Raw genomic sequence first — 27751 nt, forward strand, 5'->3', positions numbered from 1 at the left:
ATATAAAATCTCATTGACTGTTTATATAGTTCTCTATAATAAGTTTTTAAAATAAAAAACCGATCTACTGCAAAAGAGAGAAAAAATATTCATATAATCAAATATTTAACTTACTTCGATTTTTCTATGACAAAGCAAATGTCTTTTGTCATGCACTTCCTCAATTATGCACTAACACAATAAGATTTAACATAATTGTCTATTGTTTAAAAGTAATTTTTCAATTAACTCTACAAAAAGAATGTGTTCCAAAATTAGTAATGTAATTTGACTCAAAATTTTATTTTATAATAAACTCTATTTATAATTTATGATAAAATTATATTTGAAAAAGCTCCAAGTACTGGGGTTAGTGTTTCTACCACTACAGGCCATAACACTGGATATTCTTTCTTTGAATTCATGCTTTCACATTTTATTTGAGTTTTCAATCTGCTTCCTTTGCAAAGGTTCTCTGGGCTTTCTCCAAGTTAGACTGCAAAATGGAAATGAACAAAAAGAAATATTATGTTTCTAAAATGCATGTAAAAAGAGTTGACAGTGGTTTACAACAGCTATTGAGTCCACATCAGGTTGTAGGGATGGCTGAGATTGGAAGGGATATAAAATCAATGCAAAAAATATGAGTTATCAGCCAATTCTTCTGTATTCGTTATCTATCGCTGCATAACAAATTACCCCAAATTCAGTGGCTTAACACAACACTAATTTATTATCTCCATGTTTGTATGAGTTAGGAACCTGAGCATGGCTTATTTGGATTCTCTGATTCATATTCTTTCAGAAGTCTGTAATGAATCAATGTGTCAGCTCAGGGTCTACAGTCCCAGCTGAAGGCTCAGCTGTAGAAACATAGAGTTCCAAACTTAATCGACAGAATTGAATTCCTAAAGGGCTGTTGGACAAAGGGCCTCAGTTCTTGATGGATTTTGGCTGGAAACCACCCCCAGTTTTTTGACGTGTGGACTTCTCTTGTGGTAGCTTGCTTTTTCAAAGCATGCTAGCAAAAATGGCAATAAAGAGAGAATGTGCCATTCAGAAAGAAGTTGCAGTCTTTTGTAATTTAGCCATACAAATTAAATCTCAGCACTATTGTTGTCTTTTATTGGTAGCATCAAGTCACTATGTCCAGCCCACACTCAAATGAACAGATTCTATAAGGGCATTAATACCAAATGGAAAATACCTTTGGCAGCCATCCTGGAAGTCTGCATACAACTTCCTTCACATTATTACATTATTATTGTTGTGTCTCTCATTATTAAAATATTACCAATCCCATACCATTAGCTCACCTACTCCAGCCTCCATTCCATCATAAACTGAAGATGAGAGCCACATCCAATGGCATTCACCTGCAGTCCCAGCTGCTTAGGAGGCTGAGGTGGGTGGATTGCTTGACACCAAAAGTTCAAGGCTGCAGCCCACGATGATTGTGCCTGTGAACAGCCACTTCACTCCAGTCTCCTGGGCAACATAGCAAGACCCCACCTCACAAAATATTTCATATATATAAAATACATATGTATACATGTGTATATATTTATATGTGTGTGTATAAATATATACCAAAGAAGGGAATATATTTTTCTAAAATTGTTACATTTTATATATTTCTACACTTTATTTCTATTTATGCATGAGGGCCTCAGAAATAGTAATTTAACAAATTTTATTTTAATTCTGTGTTTGATCAGTCTTTATCTTATTGATACCCTCAGCCATATGTAATTCAGACCTTCTAATATTCTCCTGCATTGCTCAAATGAAAGTAAGATTCTATTTTGGTAAGATTCTATTTACCTATGTGAAAGTAAGATTCTATTTACCTATGTGAAAGTAAGATTCTATTTACCTATGTGAAAGTAAGTTTCTATTTTGGTAAGCTTCTATTTACCTATGTGAAAATAAGATTCTATTTACCTTTGTGAAAGTAGGATCCTATTTTGGTTTTGAGTTATAATACATTCAGCTTGCTGCCTGGGTTGCTGATGAGAAGCTGACTCCTTCTGGAACAAAGCACTTCGATAACACAGAATTCATATATTACACACAACTAGCATTTAGCAGCAGGAGACACAGTTTCCCAGTGAGTTACATAGTCCACATATGCCAAATGGCACTCCCCAACTTGGATTGAAACCGCAGATCTCCTTTTCCAGATTACTAAACTCTGACCTGGTATGGAATGAGACAGATCTGAATTAAATCTCTGAGTCAACAACTTTCTAGCTTTGTGACCATGACCCTGTAACCTAATCTCAAAACCTCAATTTTCTAACATGCAAATAAAAATATTACCTGCTTTTTAATAAAACTTTTAATTTTTGTTTGGTTAAACGGTATAATTTATATAATGTGCTTAGAACATTATTCAGTAATTTAGTTATCATCATCTTTTTAACTTGATTGTGCCATATGCATGATTTCTCTCCTTTTATTTCTGACTGATTTGTTTTATTTTGTTTCATAATATTATTGTAGTAATTACTATTCAGAGATGTACCTTGGACTTATTGTTTTATTTATTTAGATTTTCTGAAGGCTCAGAGTCCTCAGAATTAAATAAAGCTGATTATTATATTTATCAAAGTTTGCTTAGTATTCATATTGAGCATTTACTATGCGTTAAGTTCTTTCCTGGCTTCTTAGATACACAAATAAATAAGACATAACTTCCGCACCACCCACTATTGCAGATATCAGTAGACATTAATCTCTAGGGCCATTTCTGGCCTTAGAAAGAAAGCACGTTAGAAGCTCTTTTTAACTATTCAGAAATTCAGCATCAGATTAACTCTCCTTCTGCCCTAAATTTATGTAATATATATGGTCATATATTACAATACATGTTTTGTTTATATCTTAGCCTAGTAACTTCATCTTAATATTTCTATGCCTGTAACTGTGTTATGACAATGTCTCCTAAAACTCAGTTTCCTAGTTTTGTAAACTCCTTTCCCACACAATACATTTTGACTTGGTGCTGTGTTGTCATCTAACAGGCCTCTTTGAAACCCATAATCCATTGGAAACTATAAATGCTATTTGCATGTTCTTCCTACTCCCTAGATAATCTTTACTTATTGCAGAAAATCATGTCGGCCAAATTGCAAAATAGAATCAGGAATTTATTTATAAAATTCTAATGCTCTCTTTCAATTTCTAGCTGAATTCCATGTGAATCAAGTTCTCTTATGTTTTACCACTATATAAGTGGAGTATTCATGTATCGTATATCACCAAAAAGTATGGTTAACAGTTATCTTTGATGGTACCATTATTCAGGACAAATATTAATTTCTAGATATATAATATAAATATCAAGCTGACATTGAACAGTTTTAGTCCAACACATAGAGACCTTTATGTTGACAAGTTGAGAAGAGGGAAGTTTGTACTAAGAAGGTATAGTGTTATGGCACAAGTTTATCATTACTGTTAAAAAATCAAATGCCTTTCTTAAGGATTCGGCAGTCAGACAATTACAAGTCACAAAATTCAGAAACTCGTTTATGTGGGTATTCATGAATGAAAAGGAATACTTTATTAAAACCTGAGCAGGAGCTATGTCGGTACTCACAATCTGATGCTCTAACATGTTTGCTGAAATCATCATGTTATGTACTATCAGTTTCAACATGCAGAAAGGGAAACACTTTGTACATAACATGCATGCTTGTATTGTTAATTTGCATTTTGTCTTTTTCCACAGCCGCTCTACAGTAAGGTAAATAAGTCATTTAGTCAGGAACTCTGCACATTTACCTCTGCATTTATCAAATATTTGTTGAAGGAAATAATAAAAGAAGTGAGGAAGAAGAGGTTTCCTGGGTAAGAACTGAAGGAGGTGAAATCTAGATGTTCTGTATTTTTTAGCCTGCAATTTAACCTTATGATTCTTATGCTCTCTTTTGCCTTAGATACGCATTTCTTGCCTTGTCTTCTTTGATTTCACTGTCAAGGTATAGTCTTGCCTTGAATACCATTTAAAATATCAGAATCATAAAAAAACTGCAGTTTTCTTTCTACATTCTAAAGACTCTCACAGTCTAGCAATTATTAGCTCAAAGAGTCAGTAATACGACTGTATTTTGCTGAGCTTCTTCTGATTTCTCAGTCTTATAATGAACAATGTCACTGAACAGTCCCCTTGGTTTCTTCCTAAGCACCCATTTGCTCTTCAGTAATCATAGGAACCTTAATTTTGTAAACACTGCCATGTAGATAATTTGAGGAAAACAATGGAAGGCCAATAATATGAGTCAAACTAATGACGGGAGAAAAACAAACTGTTGTTCTGAGAGTCAAGACTCTGGAGTTCTTGTTGCTGTCTTTTTCCAATCTGTATGCCTTGAATATGGCACTTCACTCATTGGATTCAATTCTGTAATCATTAAGGGGCTAAAACGGTCAACCACCTTGCATCAAGTTTTATAATGAGGAGGTAGTTAAGATCACCAGCTCTTTGACCAGAGGGCTTTAGTTCAAATTCTGGCTCTAATGTATATTGTTATATAAAACAAGTTTCTGTCTTTTAAAAGAAAATACTTCTGTTTAATTTCAGTTTTGTCACATGCGTCATGGCATAAATAATAGTTTCTAAATAACAAGCTGATATGTCATTTAAATGGATAAATATATTGGAAGCTTATACAATGGTGCCGGAAACAATGCAAATTCTCAATAGTGATTAGCTAATGCTTCATTAAAGACATTTATTTCTCTTATATTTTTGACAAGACTTACTTTTTACAATTTCTACTATTTTCAGTAGTAAGATGTTACACAGAAAACATAGTTTCTATTCAAAATGGCAGCCCTAACACTTTTTGAATGCAAGAATCATTTTTTTAGAAAAAGTATACTTGCTTAGTATAAATTTCATTAGCTTTTTCACATATAATGTACAATTGTGCCAAATCACTTCATCCTGGTTATTGTCCTCTGAAATACAGTTCAGGTTATCAATGTTTTCACAAAATTGTGACACAGATCTTTTTGAATATGGACACTCTGTTGCACAAAATGATAACAGTTAAATTGCATATTATTTTTTTGAACATCATTCTTCTACTTCAAAATTTACCAAACACCCTTTAGACAGCTACTTAGGACTTTTTTTTACATTGAGCAGCACTTTCACTTATCTTTGCTGTCTTGCCACAGAATTTTCCCCGACTGACCTCACAACACTGAACTTTTTTTTTTTTTTGCATTATGTCTAGAATTGCGGTTTACTTTCCCTTTTTTATTACTTCAACTCTTAAAAAAGAAAGTCTTTCTACATGGTTTTTTATATATATGTGTATATATATATATATATACACACACACACACATATATATATATGCTCTGAAATTCCTTGATTGGCTATCTTTGTATTTATTCTTATTTTAATTTATAGTATTTGTTCTGGTCCTCAATCCCAGCAGGTGGAGGTACAGAACATGAATTTATTCATGCAACCTATTACACTGATTGTCCTTTTAAGTCCTATGCTATATGAAATTTAATAAATGAGACATCTATATATTAAGAAAAACCAAAAATTTGTAAACATTATTGGTGATACCAAAAGCAGAAACCTAAAGCAGTCAAATTACCTTGACTAATTATTAACTATCATTATCTGCCATTTAATAACGGGAATATCTGCTGTGTGTTATAGGTTATAAAAATTATTATTATTATTATTATTATTATTATTATTATTATTTGAGACTGACTCTTGCTCTGTTGCCCAGACTGGAGTGCAATGGTGCGATCTCAGCTCACTGCAGCCTCTGCCTCTGGGGTTCAAGCAATTCTCCTGTCTCAGCCTCCTGACTAGCTGGGACTACAGGTGCACACCACCACGCCCGGCTAATTTTTGTATTTTTAGTAGAGATGGGATTTCACCATACTGGTCATGCTGGTCTCAAACTCCTGACCTCAGGTGATCCACCCACCTTGGCCTGCTAGGATTACAGGCGTGAGCCACCACAGCCAGACAAATAATTATTTTTGTTTTGTTTTGATATTTTTCCTGATTCAGTGTTTAGATGAAACTCTTATGCTGTTTTACCCTTAAAAGTATGCATAAGCTTGTTTTTTAAAAATCATTTTCAGAAGTAATTGTAAAAATGTGTTGTATTTGTAAGGAAAATATTCCTCATAAATGTGGGGTCAAAGAGTAAGTATGTAAAATTCAAGTTCAACACTTTTAGTTTTTAAAGTCTCTGCTGGGTTTTATCTATTTTTTTTTTGAAATTATTCTTGAGGTAACGAGTAAAAGGCCTTGTCACAAACAAAGGCAAAGGTAAAAGAATGCAATTTTCATTGGGGGGAAAGAAAAAAAAGAAAAAAAGCTTCTCTGAATTCTGTGTCCTTGCCTGTTTTGGGAGAAAGCACTCGAGGAGCAATAGGTGTCCTCTTTCATTTCCACTAAATATGCTGCTCAATGCCTTGTGGCATAACAGAATCAAAACTTCTCAGATGCCCTGCCGCTTTAACAAGACCCAGGACATGTCAAAATGGCTGCCACAGAACTTTCATTTGATCTTATCTTTCGCTCTCACACACATCGACCTGCATTTTCTTTTTTCTTTTTGATTCTTTATGTCTGCAAATAAACTGATGCAATTAAAAAGGTGAAGAAAGAACTCTATCTGGCAGGGATGTTTATTGCTGGGTAGCCTGACCTTTTCTTGCCAAGGTAATTGACTTTGCTTGTGATATCATTTATTTTCTCTTTCTTTTTGAAATCTGCAACTAAGTATTATATTTCTCTTAATTCTGACATGAAAATTACATTTATATTTATGGATATAAAATTTATTAGGGTCATGAGGCATGGAAGAAAGATGGGGGTTCAGAGTAATACACTATTTCTTGAGTCCTTACTATGAACTTGCCAATGTACTTGGTGCATTATATACATTATCTCACATAATTGTTAAGAGATACGCAACATCATGGTATGTATTACTGGTGGATAAACAGGCTTAGAGGAATTAAATCTTGGCCCAGTGTGGTTAACAGGTTAACCTGGGATTTGAACATAGATTTTGGGGACGCTATAATCCATTCTTTTTTTTTTTTTTTTTACTTCTTTTACTATGTTTTCACCTTAAAATAATCCATACATATGCAATACATTTAACTTACAACAAACTTATCATTGATAATTATTAGATACCGAAACAGGAAAGTTCCCTGATTCCCATCCCAGGGCATGCGACAGAGGTGTGGCTTGCCTGCTTGGTCACCCTTTAGCTCAAACCCCTATGGGGAGCATACAGATGGGCAGATGCAGAGGCCGGGTCGGCACGAGCGCTTTTGGGCTCCAGCCTCATGGCAGCATCTAGGGCTGTGTGTCTGCGACTCCCGAAGCACGAGTGGGCATGTGTTACAAAGCTCTTTCAGATATGCCATCTGCAGATGGCTTGTGTGTTAATCAGCTCAATTGACCCTCTGCCTTATCTCAAGGGCAGAGGGTCAGTGTGACAGCCTTCTGTATCCTGAGCTTTTGCCCAGTATCCTGAAAGAATCGGATCACACACTGGCTTAAAGGATGAGTGCAAATTTGTATTGAGGGGTGGAGGTGGCTGTCAGCGAGGTGGGTGGGGAGCTGGAAGGAGTGATGGGGGGATAAGGTCGTCTTCCCCTGGAGTCGGGTCTCCCAGCAGCCAGACTCTTCTCCAACTGCCCCCGGCTGAATTCCCCTCAGTGTCCAAACGTCCCTCCACTTCTCTCTCTGCCGCTTTTTTCCACCATTGCTGGTCTGTTGGTCTGCTGGTCTCGATGCTCAGCTGCTTGTGTGTTTGTCTGCTAAGGTCTGGGGTTTATATGGGCACAAGGTGGAGGGCGTGGTGGGCCAGAGATGTCTGAGAAAATGCAACATTCGGGCACGAAAACAGGAGTGCATGTTCTCACTTAGGTCCATGGGCACAGGGCCTGAGGTTGGAGCCCTGGCCAGGAACCCAACTCTCTTCTACCCAGCACTTCCCTGCCCCCTCCTGTATCAATAGTATGTCAAAAAGGAATAACACCTAATGACATTTATTTATTTATTTTTTCACCAATAGATCATCAGGTGCTGTGATAATTTATATCCCTAAATAAATTTCTGATTATTTTAATGTAAAGATATAAAGCATGTAGATCTAAATATGTGACTCTTTCCTTTGCTATTCTTTATACATAGGAAGAGTATTGTCGTTGTGATTGCCACTGGAGCTGCTTACCAAATATATCCGGCTCTTCATATTCCAATCATATAATGAATTCAAAGTCTTTGGGGGTTAGGTTGCTTTTGGCCATATGACATTAAGTGATAAACGCCATTTCTAGTTCTAAAGCTTTAAAAAAAAAATAGACCCCATTTCACTCACTCCATCCCTTTCTACTGTTGTATGATTATTGACAGTCAGGTTGAGATGAAGTGTTTTTTAGCCTGGGCTGCTGGGTAACTCCAATGAGCAGACATCCCTTTTAAGTCGGGATAGGTTACATTTTGCTGTAGTAATTAAAACCTTCCAGATGAGACCATCCATGGCTTAATCCAATAAAGGATTATTTCTCACTCATGCAAAATACTCATGGGCTCTCTAAGGACTCTGCTCCATGTTTTAATTATTCTCCATCTGCTTGGACAAAGAGATAACACCAAATATCTATGAAAAGCCCTAATGCCAGTCACAGCCTCAAGCCCATCTCCTTGTATTAGACATATAGCATAAGAAGAAATAATATTCTTTAGTGTTAATCCAGGGAGGTGTTGGGGTTGTTTGTTAGTGCAGCAAAATCTAGCTTAGTGGGATCCAAACATTCATCAATAAATAATTGGTTAAGAAATCACGGTTCACATTAAGTGGCAGTTACCAGTCCTAGGTACACATTCGAATTACCTAAAATGTTTGTAAGAATACCAGTGCTGGGTGCACCACTCACCAAAATCATCAGAAACTTACAGGTGGCCTAATCAGGGTCTAGGCCTTGGTGAGAACCACTGATATATGCAATTGAATATTTGGCATATGACACAAAACTGTAAGCAATGGTTTACAGTCACACCTATTATCCTTAAAAATCTATTTCAAATGTAAAAGCAAGTTCCAAAATGCTTTGATATTTACTCTACAGCTATGTACCTATATTTACTTAAACATGCAGAAAAGTTAAAAATACTACACTACAAAATGTTACACGTTTACTTCTGAGAAGTGGGTAGGACTTTCCATGACTTATTAAGAGTAAAGAAAATCATTGTATATTACACTAAGTTTTACTTTTTTCTAAGATTTTGCTGCTTATTTTCTGTTTCCATAATCATAACCTTGTATATACAAGTAAACATTTTATGTTAAATTTAAATTTAAAGGACAAAACGTCACCTTAAAATACAAAAGCATGTCATATTGCTGTACAAACAAACAAACAAAAAGTAATGCTTAAAAGATGTTGACTTGCATCAGAGTAATTAAGAAATGAAAACATCAATATTCCTAGATTTTTCTGGGGATAAGCTGGGGAGCATTTAATTATTTTAAATTTTATCTAGAAGTATTGAACAAGGATGTTTAAAGTAAATTTGAGAAAGGAGGATGACAAGAGGGAATGTATTCATCCTAAGTTAATAAAACTTTATACGTTTAGAATATTGAAAAGTTAGGCTCAGCTGCAGGAATAAAAAGATCATCAAAAAGAATATACCAGGAATGTCTGTAACAGACTCAAAAGTATATAGGAATATGGAATGTGGCAAAGGTGGCATAAGAAACTTAGTTTTTACTCTATACCATAAACCAAAATAAAATTCATGAATATTCAACATAAATGTGAAGTAAAACATATACAATGTAATAAATAATAAATAGAAATAGTGCTCTCATTTGGAAAAAGAAAAAGGCCTTCTAAAAATGGAATCACAGAGAGAATCACAGAGAGAAGTAGACAGTTTACAAACTTATATAAATACAAATCCAAAATATCTGTCATTCTATATCAGAAATAATAAAGACTACCAGCACCCTGGGAAATTGAACACATTTAAGGCAAGGTTTATAATTTCAATGCATAAAAACTCCAGATAAATTTATTAGAAAAGTTTAATGGATCAAAAAATAAATCAAAAAGAAAGAAAAGGCAAATAGTTGAATAGACAACTGACCAAAAAAAGGCAAGTTAATTTTTTTAGTATACGTAATGCATTACTTTGTATGGTTTAGGTTCCAAATATAGCAATAAACTAATGAACATAAAAGAATCTATGTGTTTCAAGTGTATGAAATTCTAGTAGTAGGAAATAAAATAAATAACCAAGTCCATTATGGGATAAATGTAATGCTGAATAATAAAGTGGAGTAAGAGAATTAGGCCATATGGTTTGCAGTTTCAGAGCTGCTCGTTAACATGGGATGCTCAGAGAAATATATGTGAATGAAATAAGGCCATGAATCATGTGGACAAAGCATTTTCCAGACAGAAGACAAAAACACAACATTAAATGTGTTTAGTAAGTTTCAAGGACAATAAGAGGATGCCCGTGTGATGGAGCTGAGTTTAGGGAAACAGCAAATGGTAAAAGTTTTGGAGAGTTGAGAAGAGAGAAGCTGTGAAAGAGTCATCCAGGACAGAAAAAGCATGAGTGAACTTGGAACTATAGTGGGATTGCCAGGCTATACTAAAGAATGGCAGTACTTAGCGGTCACACTTCAAAAGTGAGACGGTATTTTCTTTTTTCACCTATGTTCACCTGGAGACCTAGAGAAGGTAGGGTTCAATTAAATGAGCTTTGAGGTTTTCTAAGCCAGAAAAATAGCAAGAAAAAAAACAAAAGATGAGCGAAGTACTTGAGATTGGAGAGGTACTGGACTTGCAAATGACGAATAAATAAGAGGAAGTATTGGATACAGGTAAAAATCATAATATAAATTACCAAAATATTGATATCAACTTTTCACTGAGTCATCTGGGATATCATCATATTTGAAAATATTAGCAAAAGATTTACAGAGTAGAAGAAAGGAACACTTTCGTAAACTATAACTGGTTTGATCTTATTATATAACATTTTATAATCTATATCTAAATTTTTTAAATGTTACTCAGTTATTTCACTGCATTTAGTGTATTATTATTTTACCAAAGGAATGTTTATTTTAATATTCCATGTATGTGGAAAAATATTAAAATACAACAATAATAATTTTCAAATGGGGTACCCTAAATGTCCAAAAATAGGTGATTGAATACATGACTTCGTATGAATTTATCCCTAGTTGATGACTTAGAAATAAGTTCATATTTGTGTGTGTGAGTGTATGAAAAAAATATATACACATACAGCTTATGCTCATACATAAAAACACACAAGGTTTTTAAATATTTATTGATGAAATGAAAATAGAGCATAATAATATGATTATATTTTTGCAATTATTTCTATGTATGTTATTCATACATATATGTGTATGTTATATTTATATATTTTTGTGTATATATGTGCATGAATCTGCATGTATGGTTATATAAACATTTTATATGTAAATTTGTTTCCATATACATGTATATAAATCCATACATAAATTACATATACATAAATACACAAATTTACATATATATATTTGACACTATTAAGAATACTTATCATGATTCAAGAATGGTAAAGGGGAGGGTCTACTGCAATGGAGTTTTTTAGTAGGAGAGAGAGAGATGAGGCTCAATTCTGAATACAGCAAGGAAAATTAGCAGTTTACAGCCAAAGAGTAGGGTGAGGGTCAATGGATTGAAAATTACTAACAGGAAAATTCAGGGACAAGACGAGATTCTGGGCTAAAATGACCTAACTAGACTCTTGCTGAAAGCAGGCCAGAGTGATCAAACATCACCAAGGGAATGGTGGAACATGAGGAACCTGATCGTATATCAAGGGTGATTGTATATTGAGGGTATGGGATTCTGGCTAACCTGACTTAGCATGATTCTTATTAAAATTTGATAAATAAAACCACCTTTGCAAAAATTATAACAGAAAATTACGATAGTTAAAGTGATCTGACCTAACTGATTCCATCTTTCTTCTAACCTCCAAGCTGTCCTAGTTCATTCCTGGGCATGGGCTGAACTAACTGTGGAAGGCCCTTACTTTAATAGGTTAACTTTGAAACCAAGATGGTAACAGCCCTTTCCCAAAGCAGAACCCCTTCCTACACGGGGACTAGACTGTCTTTGCAGGACTAACAAGTTAACTATAAGATTAGAAATTATGATTTAGGAGTCATGCAGCTGGAGGCTAAAAGATTCTGAACCTCCCTAAATTGCTCCTAGGGATAACATCACTATTGCAAAACCTAAGATCAGTGCTTGAGATATTTTGTAGACCCTGTCCTCAACAGATTACCTGACACCACCCAGAATGATAAAGCTGTCCTCTTGCACTGAGTCAGTTCCTGGGTGAGTAGAACTGGCCCCCACCCAGGAGCTGACTTAGCTCAAGAGGACAGCTTCCACTCTCTGTGATTTTATCTCTGGCCCAAACAATCAGGACTCCCCACTTTCTGACCCCCCTACCCAGCAATTACCCTTAAAAACCCCAGTCCTTGAGTTTTCAGGGAGACTGATTTCAGTAAAAGTAAAATTCCAATCTCCTGTACAGCCAATTCTGTGTGAATCAAACTCTCTCTATTGCAATTTCTCTGTCTTGATAAGTTGGCTCTGTCTAGACAGCAGGCAAGGAGTAGCCATTGGGTGGTTACATAAACAGAGATGAACCCAGAAACCTCAAAGTCAGAGCCTAAAGTTCAGAAAAGCCTGACTAAAGTTTGGTTAATGAGAGACTCTTTGTCAATACCTATATTACCAGGGTGATCCAAAAGTTTCAATGCAAATAATGTGCTGCTTTGATGGTTTTAGAAGGCTTAAAATCTCTGGCTGGAGTTTTACGATTGGTAAAATGAAAGTGAAAAATATCTTATAGATTTGTGGAAATGATTAAATAGATACGTTACTTGAAGAAAGCTCCTGTCATCCTGGCTCAGCCAGTTACTAATAGTGTGACTTCAATCAGTCTTTGAGAATCAGTCATCACTGTAAAATCCAGACTTATCATCTATTCTGTGAAACTGTTACTAGGAATGAGATAAAATATATCATCTGTTATAGTGTTATGGAGTAATTCTTAAGTAGTGATTTTCTAATCAGCTTTATCAATTTCCAATATTAGGTAGTTTCTTTTGAATTTCATGATGGTTTTCTGAAGTTTCAAAGTGTAATGCATATAATAGACACCCATTCCTTATCTCACTCTTTTACCTTTTTCTTTTACTTAGACTCCAATTTCCAATTTGCCAATAATGGCATACATTCTTGGATCCCTATTTTTCTTAGTATATAAACTGTAACTAGGTGAATAATTTGATTGACCACAAAGTCTAAGAAGGAATTTTGTTTCAAAAAAGCATACTGAGCAAAAGTGCAGGACTTCCGAATGGACTATGTGAATGTTTTTTCTTTCTCTCCTTCTCTCTTGTCTTTCTCTCTCTCCCTCCCTCCATCCCACCTTCTCTCCTTCTCAACTTTCCTCTCTCCCTGTCTTGTCTTTTCCTTCCTCCCTTCCTTTTCTTTCCTTCCTTCCTCCATCCCTCCCTTCCTCTCTTTCTTTTTCATAAATTAAGATAAATGAATATGAAGAAGCATAGACCTCCTAGACCCTTCAAATACCCAGAACAACAGGGCATGGCCAATTGTAGCAGCAGAAAATCTATTGCCATGTATGGCAGGAGGAAGTATTAACATTGAGAAAAGGAAAAGTTAAAAAGGAAAAGTCATTTAAGTAGAGAACACAGAGAATTTTAATTTTATTTGTTTATTTGTTTTTATTTTTAGGGTTTTTTTAATGTGTGAGATTGGAAGAAATCTTGTGAGTAATCATGAATTTTAGGAATCCCAGAAGGGAGCAAAGAAGATTCTGAAAAAAAGAGAAATACTTCTCTGAGTTGGAAATTGGTTAAATTTAGTGATGTTTGAGCCTCAGCCTACATTGGAAATCGCTAACTACTTTTAAATTACTTTTGGTTTTGGACTCTGTTTCTTGCTCTGGGACTACACAAAAGGACTGAGCCAAGACAGGAGCAGGAATTTGGCTTGTCATTTATTTAATTTATATTTTATTGTCTGTTAAAAACTGAATGCGTAAGTTCTAGTACCTTGCCGACTCATTCTAACAAGGCTGCTATATTACTGCAATTAGAATATAAATAACCAATTTTACATGAGTCATCATTCTTGAAGTAAAATCTCAAACTCAAAAATTATCGAAGAGGCAATTTCTAGGTAAAAATTGGAATACTGTTTAAAATGTGTATTTTGCAACTAGATGGTAAATGTGAAAAGTAAAAATTAAGCAAGTTAATTTAATTAAGGTATTTTTTAGTTTTTTTATTTTTTAAGAAAAAAATTAAATGATCATGAGAAGTTGTAAAGTGATGAACTCTTTCATGCAAACACACAGTTTCTTAACAAGTCATGTTCTTTTTGGATGGCATGAGGAAAAAAATAACAAATTTACTCAGATTAGTTCAAGTCCACTCTACCCTTTTGCAAAGACTAACTCCACTAGAAAATTGGATATTACAATAGAAATTGTGATTACAGAATTTTGGAAATGTGAATCAGTACATCGCATTTTTTCTTAAACCATGGGTCAAATAGGAAATAATAATTTTTATACAGTCCATTAGAGTATATGGGCAAAGTGGCTTCGGCCTGAGGCAACAAGGCTGCCTATAGCTAAGAGCTACCTCAGAGTTTCCCAGCTCTTTCTGAGGGCTGAAGGGAGCAATGTTTTGGCATATACTAATCCCTTCACAATAATGGTTCAGAAAGTTTTCTTAGGGTAGGTCCTAGAGGAATTTGAAGAAAATAACATGCCCAAGTTGAGGAAAATAAGATTTTGAATTATGTTAAATTTTGCTACTAGCATCATTCATCATTAAAAATTTATAGCATGGTATCTAAAGAGACACCTACAAAAATCATCCATGGACTCAAAATCATAATGATATAATGATTTCTGATATAGTTTGGCTGTGTCCCCACCCAAGTCTCTTCTTGAATTGTAGTTCCTATAATTCCCACACATCATGGGAGGGACCCAGTGGGAGGTAATTGAATCACGGGAGTGGTTACCCCCATGCTGTTCTTGTCACAGTGAGTTCTCATGAGATCTGATGGTTTTATAAGGGGCTTCTCCCCCTTTGCTCGACACTCATTCTCTCTCTCCTGCCACCCTGTGAAGAGATGCCTTCTGCCATGATTATAAGTTTCCTGAGGCCCCTCCACCCATGTGGAGCTGTGAGTCAATTAAACCTCTTTTCTTTATAAGCTACCCAGTCTCAGGTATGTCCTTCTATCAGTGTGAGAATGGATTAATATAATTTCCATTTTTATGAGGACTTTTTTCCTTGTCTCCCATTTATGTTTTTACTTTGTAGTTGTTCAGGAAAAGAAAAGAAAAGTTGTTTTTCTGTCCAGTTCAGATCAAGAAAATTTTATGGCAATATTTTTAGAGGGTGAGAAAGAGGAAAGCTTGATGAATGAGAAAGAGGTTAAGTCCATGCAGAACTTCTGTAGCAAGATTTGCTATACAATCATGTATTTTTTTAAAGAGAAGGATAACATTGGAGGGAAATGTGAATTACAGTTATTTGTGAACTTATCTGAACAAAGACAGAATATCAGGCAATGAAGATTATGAATGATTAATTTCACATCTACGTCATTGGGCCAGGTTTCAGAGGAAGATAGAAGAGGAGTATATCTCAAATACTTTTGAAGTTACATTTCCAAAGTGAGGTCCCAGTTGGAAGTATAAATGGTTCTCCAATTTTGCAGATGGAATTTTATCCAATATTCAGATGTATAATCTGCTTCAAGTATGTACACAGGGGAAGTAGTAAGAGTACTGTGAATTCTCAGCTGACCATTTTCTGACACATTAAAGAAATAGCAAATGTAGGGCAAATTTGATAATCTACCTGAACTTCCCAGAAATTGGGGAATGTAAGATAATCTCATGGAAGTGATCACTAATTAAAAAATGACTGTTCTAGGATACCATCTTGTTTTTGTTTTTTCAGTTGCTTTATTCACTGGCTGTCAAGTGAGAAGGGATTAAACTCTCACTGACATGTCTCCTTTCTCCCTTTCCCAAGTTTACAAGAGCGTTATCTGATAGATACAGCAAACCTGAGCTTGACAATACTCCAAGAACTGCTTAAAGGAAATTAGTCTTATTCCAGTAGTACAAAGAAATAAACAGGAGAGGATTTGCCATGCAGTATAGAAACCGATGAGTCAGATAAGTAGAAAAAGTTCCTTCTCACGAGGTTGTGTGCACAACTGTCCATGAGGAACACAGGAAGACCAGGAAGTAGAGGGTCATCCTGGAGAAGCCAGGCAGTATCCTTAGGCAGGGGTGGGAATACTTGTAGACAATCCTATTAGGGACACAGCCAGCTGCAGCACGTCATAGGGGGACAAAGAAAGAGGAAAGTCAGGCAGGTTACACTAGATGCATTTTGTTGTGAGAGAATCTCTGGAGCAACCATGGACTATGGCAGACCAGGGATTGAGAAATAAGATTTTAAGAATTGAGTCTGGGTGCAGTGACTTATGCCTGTAATACCAACACTTTGGGAGGCCAAGGAGGGAGGATCATTTGAGGTCAGTGTCTTTGATTTTAACAAAAATTAGACAGGTGTAGTGGCAGACATCTATAATCCCAACTACTCCGGAGGCTGAGGCAGGAGAATCACTTGAGCCTGGGAGGTAGAGGTTGCAGTGTGCCAAGATTGTGCCACTGCACTCCAGCCATGGTGACAGAGCGCGACTCTGTCTCTAAATAAATAAATAAATAAATAAATAAATAAATAAGTTAGAATTGTTGCTCTGGTTTACTGTTGTAGAGGAGAAAGGTAATATCTTTTTCCTCATCCATCACGAAGTTTATGGCTGCAACCTCTATGTCAAACGACAAATGAATAAGAAAACAACACACAAATTGTTTTAATATATATTTTACATAATACGGGATCCTTCAGAAAGAAAGACCCAAAGAAACATAGAAAAATGGGTATTTTTATGGACATTCAGATTGGAAGACAAAAGGGTAGGATGTAATGATAATAAATGGGTGGGAATTTAGCAAGGTCTTTTGGTCAGATTCTTATTGATGTCTCTGTGTCTTCACAGATGAGGACACTCCTTTCCTCTGGGCATAGGGAGGAATGCTCTGGAATGAGTTTTATGAGCAACTTCCAAAGGGAAGGTCAGCTAGGACTTATGACACACTTCAGGGAGAAGGGGTCTCAGAGAGATCTTCCTGCTTCTGCTATTTTCTCAGATGCCAAGGTGGCGTATTTTGGCAGCACTTGTCTTGAACCTCATTACTTGAACCTCTTTAAAGGCTCTTAAAGATCTAAATAATAAGTGCCTTATTATTATTTTTGTTTACTGTAATGTGTATTTTTAAAATGATTCCATGAAGGACCAGGTCCAGTGCAGTTCTAGTGTTTTCAAGTTATACAAACACCCCTTCTAAAGATATTCAAATACTGACCATTACTCAGTCAGCAAGGAAGGGCCATTCAGAGGTTTGATAAAAATTTCTTCTAAACAAAACCACTACCAGAAATGTTATCTAGGTAATCTCCAAACCAAATCAAATAAAATTAATGTTAGTGCTCAATAATTGTTAAAGTTAGAAAACAAGATATATGCCTTTATAAATCCTTACATTAGATATGGTCTATTCCTATACTTCAATGTGTAAATGTAAAAACTCAGATATAAAGAAGTAAATTATTTGTACATATTTAATGGTCAATGTCTTGACATAGTCATAAATCAGAGAGTCTTTATGGAAGTCTTTTTACTTTTAGCAAAATTTTTATATAAAACTTCTCTACTTCTCTCCTATAGCTATTTTTCCTGTTAGCCTCTTTCATTTTTCTAGAAAGCTAAACATCCTGGTTCTTCTTTCTAGGATTAATGAACCTTCGAAAAGTTTGTACTGTTTACATTTCAATTTATCAACAAAACTTTAAGCAAGTTCAAAATATAATCAAATATGTCCTTTCATTTTCAGCACTTATCTCTGAAGTCTCACTTTTTAAATATGTTACAATGAATTGTGATCCTGTTTTATGTATCTGACTGACAGCACTGGGAATTAAGTTCCTCAGCCAATGAAGTAATAAACCCAATGCCACGATAAAACCTATGGTAGAGACTGATAAGGACTCCAGATCCAGGCTGCCAATACTCTCCAAAGTCATTCAGCTGTGACTACTACATGATGTCTGAGTGTTTCCACAAGGTACAAATCATATGGTAGCATATCGTAGTTATCCAGTTTAGCCATAATTAAAATTTCTTCTTGCTGGCAGTAGAGGAATTCCCAAGAGCAAGGTATGCGTATACCCCTAGATAACTTTTAATCTTATTGGGCAATATTTTAGACAGACAAGTAGAATATGTTTTAAAAAGTTCTAAAAGTTAATGTTCTGATTAAATTTAGAGTAAATCAAGATAGACTTCATGATGAAATCACCATCTGCTTTGTAAATTGCTGTGTAACCTGGCTCATATGCAACTCTCTAGACTCTTCCATATTTCCACTCTGTGTTTGACATTTCAAAAATGCTAGACTCCATGTTGCTCCAAGAACTCAGTATACTATTTTACACCTTCTTGGCCCTGCTCTTCCTATTCCCTCACCTGGACAGTTCTAGAACTTGTAGAGGTTTAAAATAATCACTCATGTTTAGTTTTCTTTTCTTCTGGACACAGAGGAAGATTTGATGTTGCTACATTCTCATATGGTGGGATGGAGCCATGCAACTAGTTCTGGTCAATGGGTCATAGTTCAGTTCTGGACATTTAAGTGACAAGAGGGGGTTATACATCTCTGTATAACATGTTTAGTTCTATTCAATGCATTATGAACAGAAATGACATAATTGAGTAGCGATGAAATGGCATTTTTAATTGACAACCCCATACATCCAGCTTTCTTGAGAATGTGTATGTTAAAATGGAGGTTCAACAAGATCAATGCAGCCTGGAATCTGAACAACCACATGATATACCACTGCTCTGGAGAATTTACCAGACCCATGGCAGATGTTGTGTAAGCAAGAAATAAACATCTTTTTATGCCATTAAGATGCAGGAGTAGTTTTTTTGTTGCAGAATAGTAAATCCTTTCCTTTGTTTTATGCACCTCAAAAGGTTTCAAAAATTATCTCTCTCTTTCCCTGTCAGAGGCAGAGTTAGGAACCTGTCCTATGATCTTTTTAGAATGCATTCCTCCTTTTAAATGCTAACATTTATACTTTTGGCCTGGGGATATACGGCAACATCTTTTCATTCTACAAGATCTATCTGTGGACCTATCCCAGCTCAATGATTGGAACAAATTATCCACACCAAACTTAATCAATGTAACATATCCCCAGTGATTAATTCAAATCTGGGTACCTGACTAAATAATTCTAAACAACATGAATCTGAAGACTCTAACTATTCTGAGATTAACATACTTTCATTTTATTGAATGATTTGAAGCTGAAAGGAAATAGCTCTAGAAATACCAGAAGCCAATCCATTTTAAAATCAGAGGCAACATAGGTAACCTCAAACCACATTAAAAAGAGAATTATTTGCCCTAGTATATCACATGACCTTCTCACACAACATGCCTAAAACTAAACTCACTCTTCAAATTTTCTGTAATTAATAAATTTCCCTTTTCTTAGGTCAATTTAGGCTTAGTTTTCCTACCATTTTTCTGCTATTACAGGATTTAAGATGTCATTTATTATATATTTGGATACGTGTATCACTCTCTGAACTGCATTTCTTGAAGCCAGAGTCTCAGTCTCATTTGTTTTGTATAGCTTTGTTTCTTTGAGTACTGATTTTGTAGCTAATTCCTGGCTTGCAGTCAATGTTAAATTAATGCTTATCTAATTTAACTGAACCAAATAGGGGATAGAAAATGTTTTGGAAATATCAGGAGATATTGGGCTCTAGTTGACTCAGCAGGCATTCAGAGGTTTTCTACCAAGGTCACACACACAAAAAAGGAATGTTTAAAGCAAACATCACAAATTTTCCAACATTGCTTGGGGCCATTTTGATATTCGAGCAAAAACTGGAGTCATCTCACAGTTTTTAGACTGTTTAAAAATATTAGAAAGGCCTTGCTAGAATTCTGCCACTTCATGTTGGAAGAGGCTACCTCAAGTCTTAAAAAATCATGGCTTGCCAGGAAAACATGAGAATACAGAAAAAATAACAGGAAGATATGTTAAAGAATAGAGACAGCAACCTCAGAATTGTTTTTTTCTGAGAGGAAAAGACAAAAATTTGGACATAATTTATATTTAAGAAAACGTCTTAAATACTCTTCAGTAGGAAATGCTTCAATATCTTTAATCTTCTCAGGTGTTTCTCATAGATGAAACTAATCCCCATTGGGGGCTTGGTAACACACTGTGAATGATGCTTTCTCATTACCTGTCTCCTCAGGGACAAGGCTGTTTGGAGCATGACAGAATACATCCTCCTATTCTCAACCTGAATCAGTGTCACCTTTCTCTCTTTGACCTTTTTCAGGAACTGCGGGGGCATCATTCTTAACTGACACTAATGCTCTCAGGCACCTTACTCCCCAGGACAACACCCATTGCTCTTTGGCTGTGACTAATGCTGAGAACTTCCTTCTAACAGGAAAAAATACTATAAAAGAAAATGCTGACAATTACTGTAGTAGAATAAATAATGATGATATAATACCATCAATATACTTCTGCTCAACGGCATTCTTCCAATTTTCTCTCAGTGCTTTCTCCTTTTTCCTTTAAATAATCATTGCATTTTGTCCTCAGGTTGTCTTACTTGAAACTTTGATGTCTTCCGCAAAACATAGGAATTATTTCCTGAGCTTTCATTGGCCATTTGATAAACTCTATTACAACCAGGCATTTGCTAATTTATTAAACCGTTTCTGAAAGTATGGTCCATGGACCACGAGCATCAGAGTTACCGGTACCACCTGTTTCACAATGCAAATATAAGTGCCTCACAAAAACCACTGACTTTCTGGGAATCTCTTTCTTACCCAGTAATCCAGATGATTCTTTTAGGTATCCAAAAAAGCTGAGAACTACTGATTTATTGTCTCTTTTGTATCAGGCACTGTGCTGGACATTGGGAATATCGAAGTAGAGTGAGCATCATCATGAATGGAAACACTTTCTCTGAAAAAAGACATAAAACAATTGAAAGTCAGCAGTGTCTTTCTTGCAAAATATTATGAAGATCAGAACAATTAGAATTAGGTATACTCCAACTCCATTTTAGAATTTGCAATAGAGAAGGTATTAAAATATTTTATTTTATTACTTAGAATTGAAATCTATGTTTTAGGATCTTAGCCTACCAATTATTTTTAAGTAGCTTGTTTAGATTTTATGTTGTTATGTCGAGATCATATGCTATCATTAGTACTTTTTAAACATTCGAGTTAATTTTTACTTAGAACTTTTAAAATAAAGATAAAAGATGGATTCATTTCCCTAGCTTTCTCACACAATCATGCAAACCTTTCTTGCAATAAGTGTCTAAATTGTGTTAATCGACATGAAAAGATCTGGAATTAGTAATTCCAGTGAGTATTTAGACATGGTTCTTGCTCCCACTTAAGTTTTAAAGACATGTTAAGACCATATGAAATAACTGAAGAATTCACTCATACAAAAAAAAAAGTTTATACATAAAACTTCAGAGGTTTCACAATCAGTTTTTAAGTCTGAGAAGTATAAAGTACAGTAGAACTGAATCATAAGGTATTTGTGGAAACAATGGGGGGCAAAACAAGAGCATTCCAAGTGGATGGATTGATAAGAACAAATAAATTATTTACCAACAGGGAAAAAAAATGAGATTGACAGGTATTATTCTATTTTGTAAAGTCAGATTCATAACGACCTGTGAAATGGCAGGCTGAGCAACTGGGTTGATATTTACAACAAGTAGTGAATTTTTCTGTGGAGCATTAAAGGCAAAACAAAACCAACTATAAATTATAAAATGATAGAAGCTAGTCAAGGTATCTGGCTTAAAGGTGAATTCTCCAGATAAAGAATGAAATTTCCAAATTCATATCAGCAGCACTGTTTGTAATGCCATCAGTTCAAAAAGGTCACCCAAAATCAGATTTTGCAATTCTCAAAAGAGTAGAAATTTAGAGAGTGGCTTAAAACATGTGGACATATTTCCTAATTACTCTAAATATTTATCATAATTCTGAGTATAATGTTGTTAAACTCATAATATGTTACCTTGGAGAAGTTCCAAACTGTTTTGCCATACTGAAAACAAAAAACAAAAAAACTTGTAACTTTCTACTGTTGGAATTTAGCAATTGTGAATACATCTGTCTAGTACCATCCCAAACTCGTAAGACACTCAGATCCATTTAAGTTGCCTTGCCCAAAATAACTATGTAATTTTTATACCTAGTCATAAATGTATAATTTTTTTACTTACTATTTTTAATAACATCATTCTTTAACCTACTCCTATTCCCCACAGAGATCACCTTTATAAACAAGGACATATAGTTTGGTGATGGAGACTTAGGTCTTTAACTTCAGGAATGGCTTAAGTCTTGCATTTATTACTTACTAGCCATGTGCCTTGAAGTCACTTGACTATTCTATAAATTAGTTCATCTGTGAAATGCAAAAAGTAGTCCCTATAGGGTATTTTGAAAATTAAATTATCAACTGAAAAGTATTTTTCACATAGGACACCCTCAATAAAAGTATAAATATTGGCCGGGTGCAGTGGCTCACACCTGCAATCCCAGCACTTTGGGAGGCTGAGGCGGGTGGATCACGAGGTCAGGAGATCATCCTGGCTAACACGGTGAAACCCTGTCTCTAATAAAAATTCAAAGTAATTAGCTGGGCGTGGTGGCGGGCGCCTGTCGTCCCAGCTACTTGGGAGGCTGAGGCAGGAGAATGGAGTGAACCTGGGAGGAGGAGCTTGCAGTGAGCCGAGTTCGCGCCACTGCACTCCAGCCTGGGTGACAGAGCGAGACTCCATCTCAAAAAAAAAAAAGGTATAAATATTATTATTTATTAGAAGCAAATGTAATTAGCCTGGTAGTTTTCAGAAAAACAATAATTTATATATACAGACTCTGATAAAAGTTTTTATTTTCATTAGTTTCATTCAAATAACTAAATCTGTCCCAGGAATAGCTTACAGATATTGTCAGATGCATTTGATATCTGAATTCAAATACTGGCCTGGATTTATCTGAATACTGATTGATTTCAGTTTGTAATGTTCTTTGCGGTTTGACATGTATTAACTCTGAAAGGCTCTGGTGGAGGATCCGCAATTATGTTTTCAGTTTCTCCTTTTATTATGTAGCTTAAATAGCTATTGACCATGTTCTTTCAAGTACTGCTTTTGTTGCTAATAAAAGACTCTACAGAACTTTTCAGTTCATTCAACTTCTTCATATACTATTTCAGGTACTAGGAAAAGCTAGAGATTTTACTTCTCCTAAGGAGATGTGCAAGAAAGAACTGCACACTGATATACTGTGGAAAATAAAAGTTGCAACGATACAACTTAAAACAAATTGGCCGCCATGCCTGACTTTTGTAGCTGTGTAATCATAAAGAAGTAATTTATGCCCCTAGTCTTAGTTTTCTCATCTAGCTTATGGAGGTCATAATATTTGCTCTACTTATTTCATAGAGATTTTCATAAGGAACAGATAAGACCATGCACATTTAAAATTGAATAGCTGAAATCAAATGTAAGTTGGCCTTATTATAACTAATATGTTTATCATTTATCCTGGCATCTTTTAATTTCTTGGCTCATGTTATACTTGTTAAATCAACCCTATAAGGTTTTTAAAATTATATCTATTTCTTGATTAAAAAGAAAAGATTGAAGAAATTAAGCCACTTGATAATAGGTATTAGAGCACAATTTCAGACCTAGGTTTGTCTACCTTTGAGGTTTGAGCAATTTTCTTTGAAACTACCTCTAAACAATAGCTATTATAAGGAAATTATACTTGATTTTCATTAAGTAAAAAAACAAAATTCAGCAATTCTGTTGAAAATTTTAATCACATTATGTAACATCAGTTTTGATGGTTAGGTTTAAAAATATAGTTCTTTTAATAAGAAATATATTGCAATATTTTTATATATTATCCTAACAACCTTATTAGGGAGACATCATGAAGTCAGACTGTGTGATTTCACAACCTAGTTTAGTTCCTACCTGCAAGACATTTTTAGGCTAATTATTCTCATCTTAAAATAGGTGCTTTGGGAATGGAATTAAATGAGCTGATTCATGTAAAGGGATTTAACTGGGTGCCGGACCTGTCATAAACTCTTAACGTAAGTTCGCTAACATTTTAATATGTATAGTAATGTTCTATTGAATTGAGAAAAATATTTTACTTAAGAAAAACAATGAAAAAGGCAGTGGTAGATACGTGTTTACCATTTTACTAGTTTTCTTTGGCATCCAGAAAGACTGCATTTTCAATCTTCCTTCTCAAAGTGTTTGAGGACAATGTAACTGTGTCCTCACCAATGAATAGGAGGTAGAAGTAACCTAAGCCACCTTCGGACCTGAAGGTTTAAAACTTCTGCATGATTTCCTGCATTTTTAAGGCAGTCAATATAAAAGCATGGAAGGATTTCTACTTGATCATGCCACCTTACTCCTACAATCTGTTGTTTTGTCATCTCTAAAAATATGGATTTTTATAAAAATAATAAACTGTAATTATCCACAGAAAATTTAATACAAATTCTTGGGTATCAAATAATACTACATTATTCACATAAATGCATAAAAGTGTTTTCCAAATTGCAAGAATTACTTTTACAAAATTTACCGGATTTTTGATCCAATAACAAAATCCATTTAATATAAAGTTATGTTTTCTAACTCTTGCTAAATTTCAAACACATTCTTTATGCCACTGAGAATGGCAGAAATAGGTCAGAATCTCATTGTCAGTGTTTTGCCTTTTGAATATGGCAATGTTTGCTTCATTGTGCTTTTAGTTAACTTGTTCTTCTATGCTTAATATTCCCTGTGAATGAAAGTTATTTAAAGACTGATTAGATCTAGACTCTGATTTTGACTAGACTACTTTAGTTGTTTCTATGCGTTTCATATGCTTTCCATCAGGAGACCCCCAATACGTAGGGGCATTGATTTAGATCAGATGGTGACAGCCTCATTCCTTCTGTTGTTGGTTTCATCCACTGATGATTGTTGACTAATCTGTACATTTTATAATGCACAATAGGAATGTTCTAATTGTAATCATCCTTTCCACATTTAAAAACTGGAATTCTATCTTTCATCAATTGAAAAACAGTTAGATATAGGACAAATTCATTTAATTATTTTCCAAATTTATCTTTGCAATGTATTATATATTTAATTATTTATATATTGTGATATATATATGATATTGTTAAGTGAAAATGAAGATGAGATGATATTGTTAGTAAAATAGTCCGTGTACAGTTGACATTTTAAAAGGTAACATGAAACTAAAATTAGCTTTATTTTAGAGAGCTAGATTTTGGTAAAACAGGGATTTTTTAAATTCAAAATTGTTATTAAGGAGACATTTTATTCTTTAAAATAAAAAAAACTGATTGTAAATTATCAGTGACTGAAACTTACATCTCTTAAGAAATGTATTAATATAAATTTCTCTACATTTTTGACACAGGTGAACAGGAGAGTTACTGTAAAAACTGAGAGAACAAAACAGCCGGAGGCATGAAAAGAAAAAGAATCCTACATGAATAGCTTGCTATATGTAATTTGTTTAGGAACAATTCACAGGTTTTGACAGCTTTATTAAAGTTCCATTTTAGTAAGATTCAGGCGAAAGTGAGGTCATCACTTTAAAACAAAAATCCTGAGAACATACTCAGATGGACTCACATAAATGATGGATACTAATGTCGTCAAGTAAATATTTTAAAGAGTTAATTGCTCTCTTTATTAAAAACTGGATTTAAATACTCCATTATTTCATAAGAATAAAACAACTACAACACCGCCACAACATAAAAAGTGTTTACCTTAATGTATTATGAACACCAGCAGTGAGTTCCAGTAATATCTTGCACTTCTGAAGATGTGTAAGTATACTAAGGAACATGCTTAACTTAGAACTCACTAATGGAAGTTACAGAGATTTATTCAGATCCATGTTAGCATGCTTGATACCCTTAAGCACACTAACAATATACAGCATCTGCTTTCAGGGATGTTTTTACCTCTTGTACTAGTTTCAGAAAGCCCATGTCTGAATAATTCCTAAGTAATGGTTTTTTAGCTTACTCTATAATTTTGATTTTGAGCCTGACTAAATAAAACCTTTTTAAATAGACAGTGGTTTTATTATTATTCTTATTTTACTGATGCAAACAATCAAGGTATGTGCAGTAAGATGTCTTACCAAATGTCACCCATTTAGTATGAGGCTAAGCTGGATTTCAAATGCTAAATTTATTCCTCTTACCATCTTCTGCCTCCCATAATGAAGACTAATTATCTTTGTGTTGCAAATGTAGATTTATAAGTGCCAATTAATAGAAATTAAATCCTGGTCAAAATCCCACTAGAGAATAGACTTTCCTGCGTTTATCAATTCAGCTTCATTCTCTCTCACTAAAGACTGACTGGTTTAAAGGTTAAAGCCCGTCAGCCCCTGAAACTAAGTGATAACCAATCCGTAGATCAGTGTCAGCTTTATTATTATTCTTCACCAGACACCCCTAATCATTTTCTGTGTCTGACATTAGAATCCCTGCACAAAAATAATTTGCACAACTTTAATCCCCCCTCCCATTTAATCCATCACATACTGTGACACCTGATAGTCCCACTGTGAGCAACCTGTGAAATATGTCAGCTTTATCTCTGATTTACACTGGATTCTGCTAACAATAAATGCCATTGCTGAATGTATTCTAACCTCTCTAGACTTCCATGATTGAAGTAAGTGTCATTTTCTTTTCGTAATCAGTGCCTTTTTCTTAGATGAACACAGAGAACAGTGAGTATGGAAGTATCCAACAGTTCAAAGATGATTTTAACAATTTATGCTACCAAAATCTGTAGTTTGATGAGTACATAAGAGGTATGATAAAATATTGTTTTCCTGTTTCAACCACATGTTGGTCTTACCTAGGCTTCATCTATATCCTTTTGTTATTGGCTTTCTTTGGAAAATTAGTATCAACTTTAAACTTTTTACTACAATAATTCGCAAAAGATCCTATAGGTAGATGTTATTTCAGGAACATAAATATCCTGTTGAAGCTAAAAGTGGTGGTAATATCTGAAGACTGATAGCATTAGGATAATATAGAGTAGTGGTAGGCCTGGGAGAAAGACTTATATGGGGATTTCAGCAGCATACAGTAGTAATTTACAATATATATTATTCAATATATGTAGAACATACAAACGTATGTTAATAATTTTACTCTATAACTGAGAAACAGAGAAAGCCTCAAAAAAATAAGCAACACGATGTAATGCCAATGGTAGGTATTAGGGCACCCAATTAATTCTGAAACATTGGCAATTAAAAATAAAGAATTTGGAGTTTCTATAA

At 34.7% G+C, this 27751-nt stretch overlaps 1 long non-coding RNA gene across 2 annotated transcripts in view; it reads left to right on the forward strand.

The window, feature by feature from the left end:
* The window catches only part of LOC134759286 (uncharacterized), a 41397-nt gene extending 13858 nt beyond the window's left edge, over nucleotides 1-27539 (forward strand). The window contains exons 3-7 of one of the 2 annotated variants that reach the window (XR_010135381.1): nucleotides 15773-15996; nucleotides 18131-18361; nucleotides 21244-21389; nucleotides 24409-24488; nucleotides 25850-27539. This is a non-coding gene — a long non-coding RNA (uncharacterized lncRNA). Of the gene's footprint in view, nucleotides 1-15772; nucleotides 15997-18130; nucleotides 18362-21243; nucleotides 21429-24408; nucleotides 24489-25849 lie in introns of both variants that reach the window. The other variant, XR_010135380.1, reaches the window with a different exon arrangement.
* The last annotated feature ends 212 nt before the right edge of the window (nucleotides 27540-27751 follow it).

This window comes from Gorilla gorilla, chromosome 9 (genome assembly GCF_029281585.2).
Source record: "Gorilla gorilla gorilla isolate KB3781 chromosome 9, NHGRI_mGorGor1-v2.1_pri, whole genome shotgun sequence".
Lineage (NCBI taxonomy): Eukaryota > Metazoa > Chordata > Mammalia > Primates > Hominidae > Gorilla > Gorilla gorilla.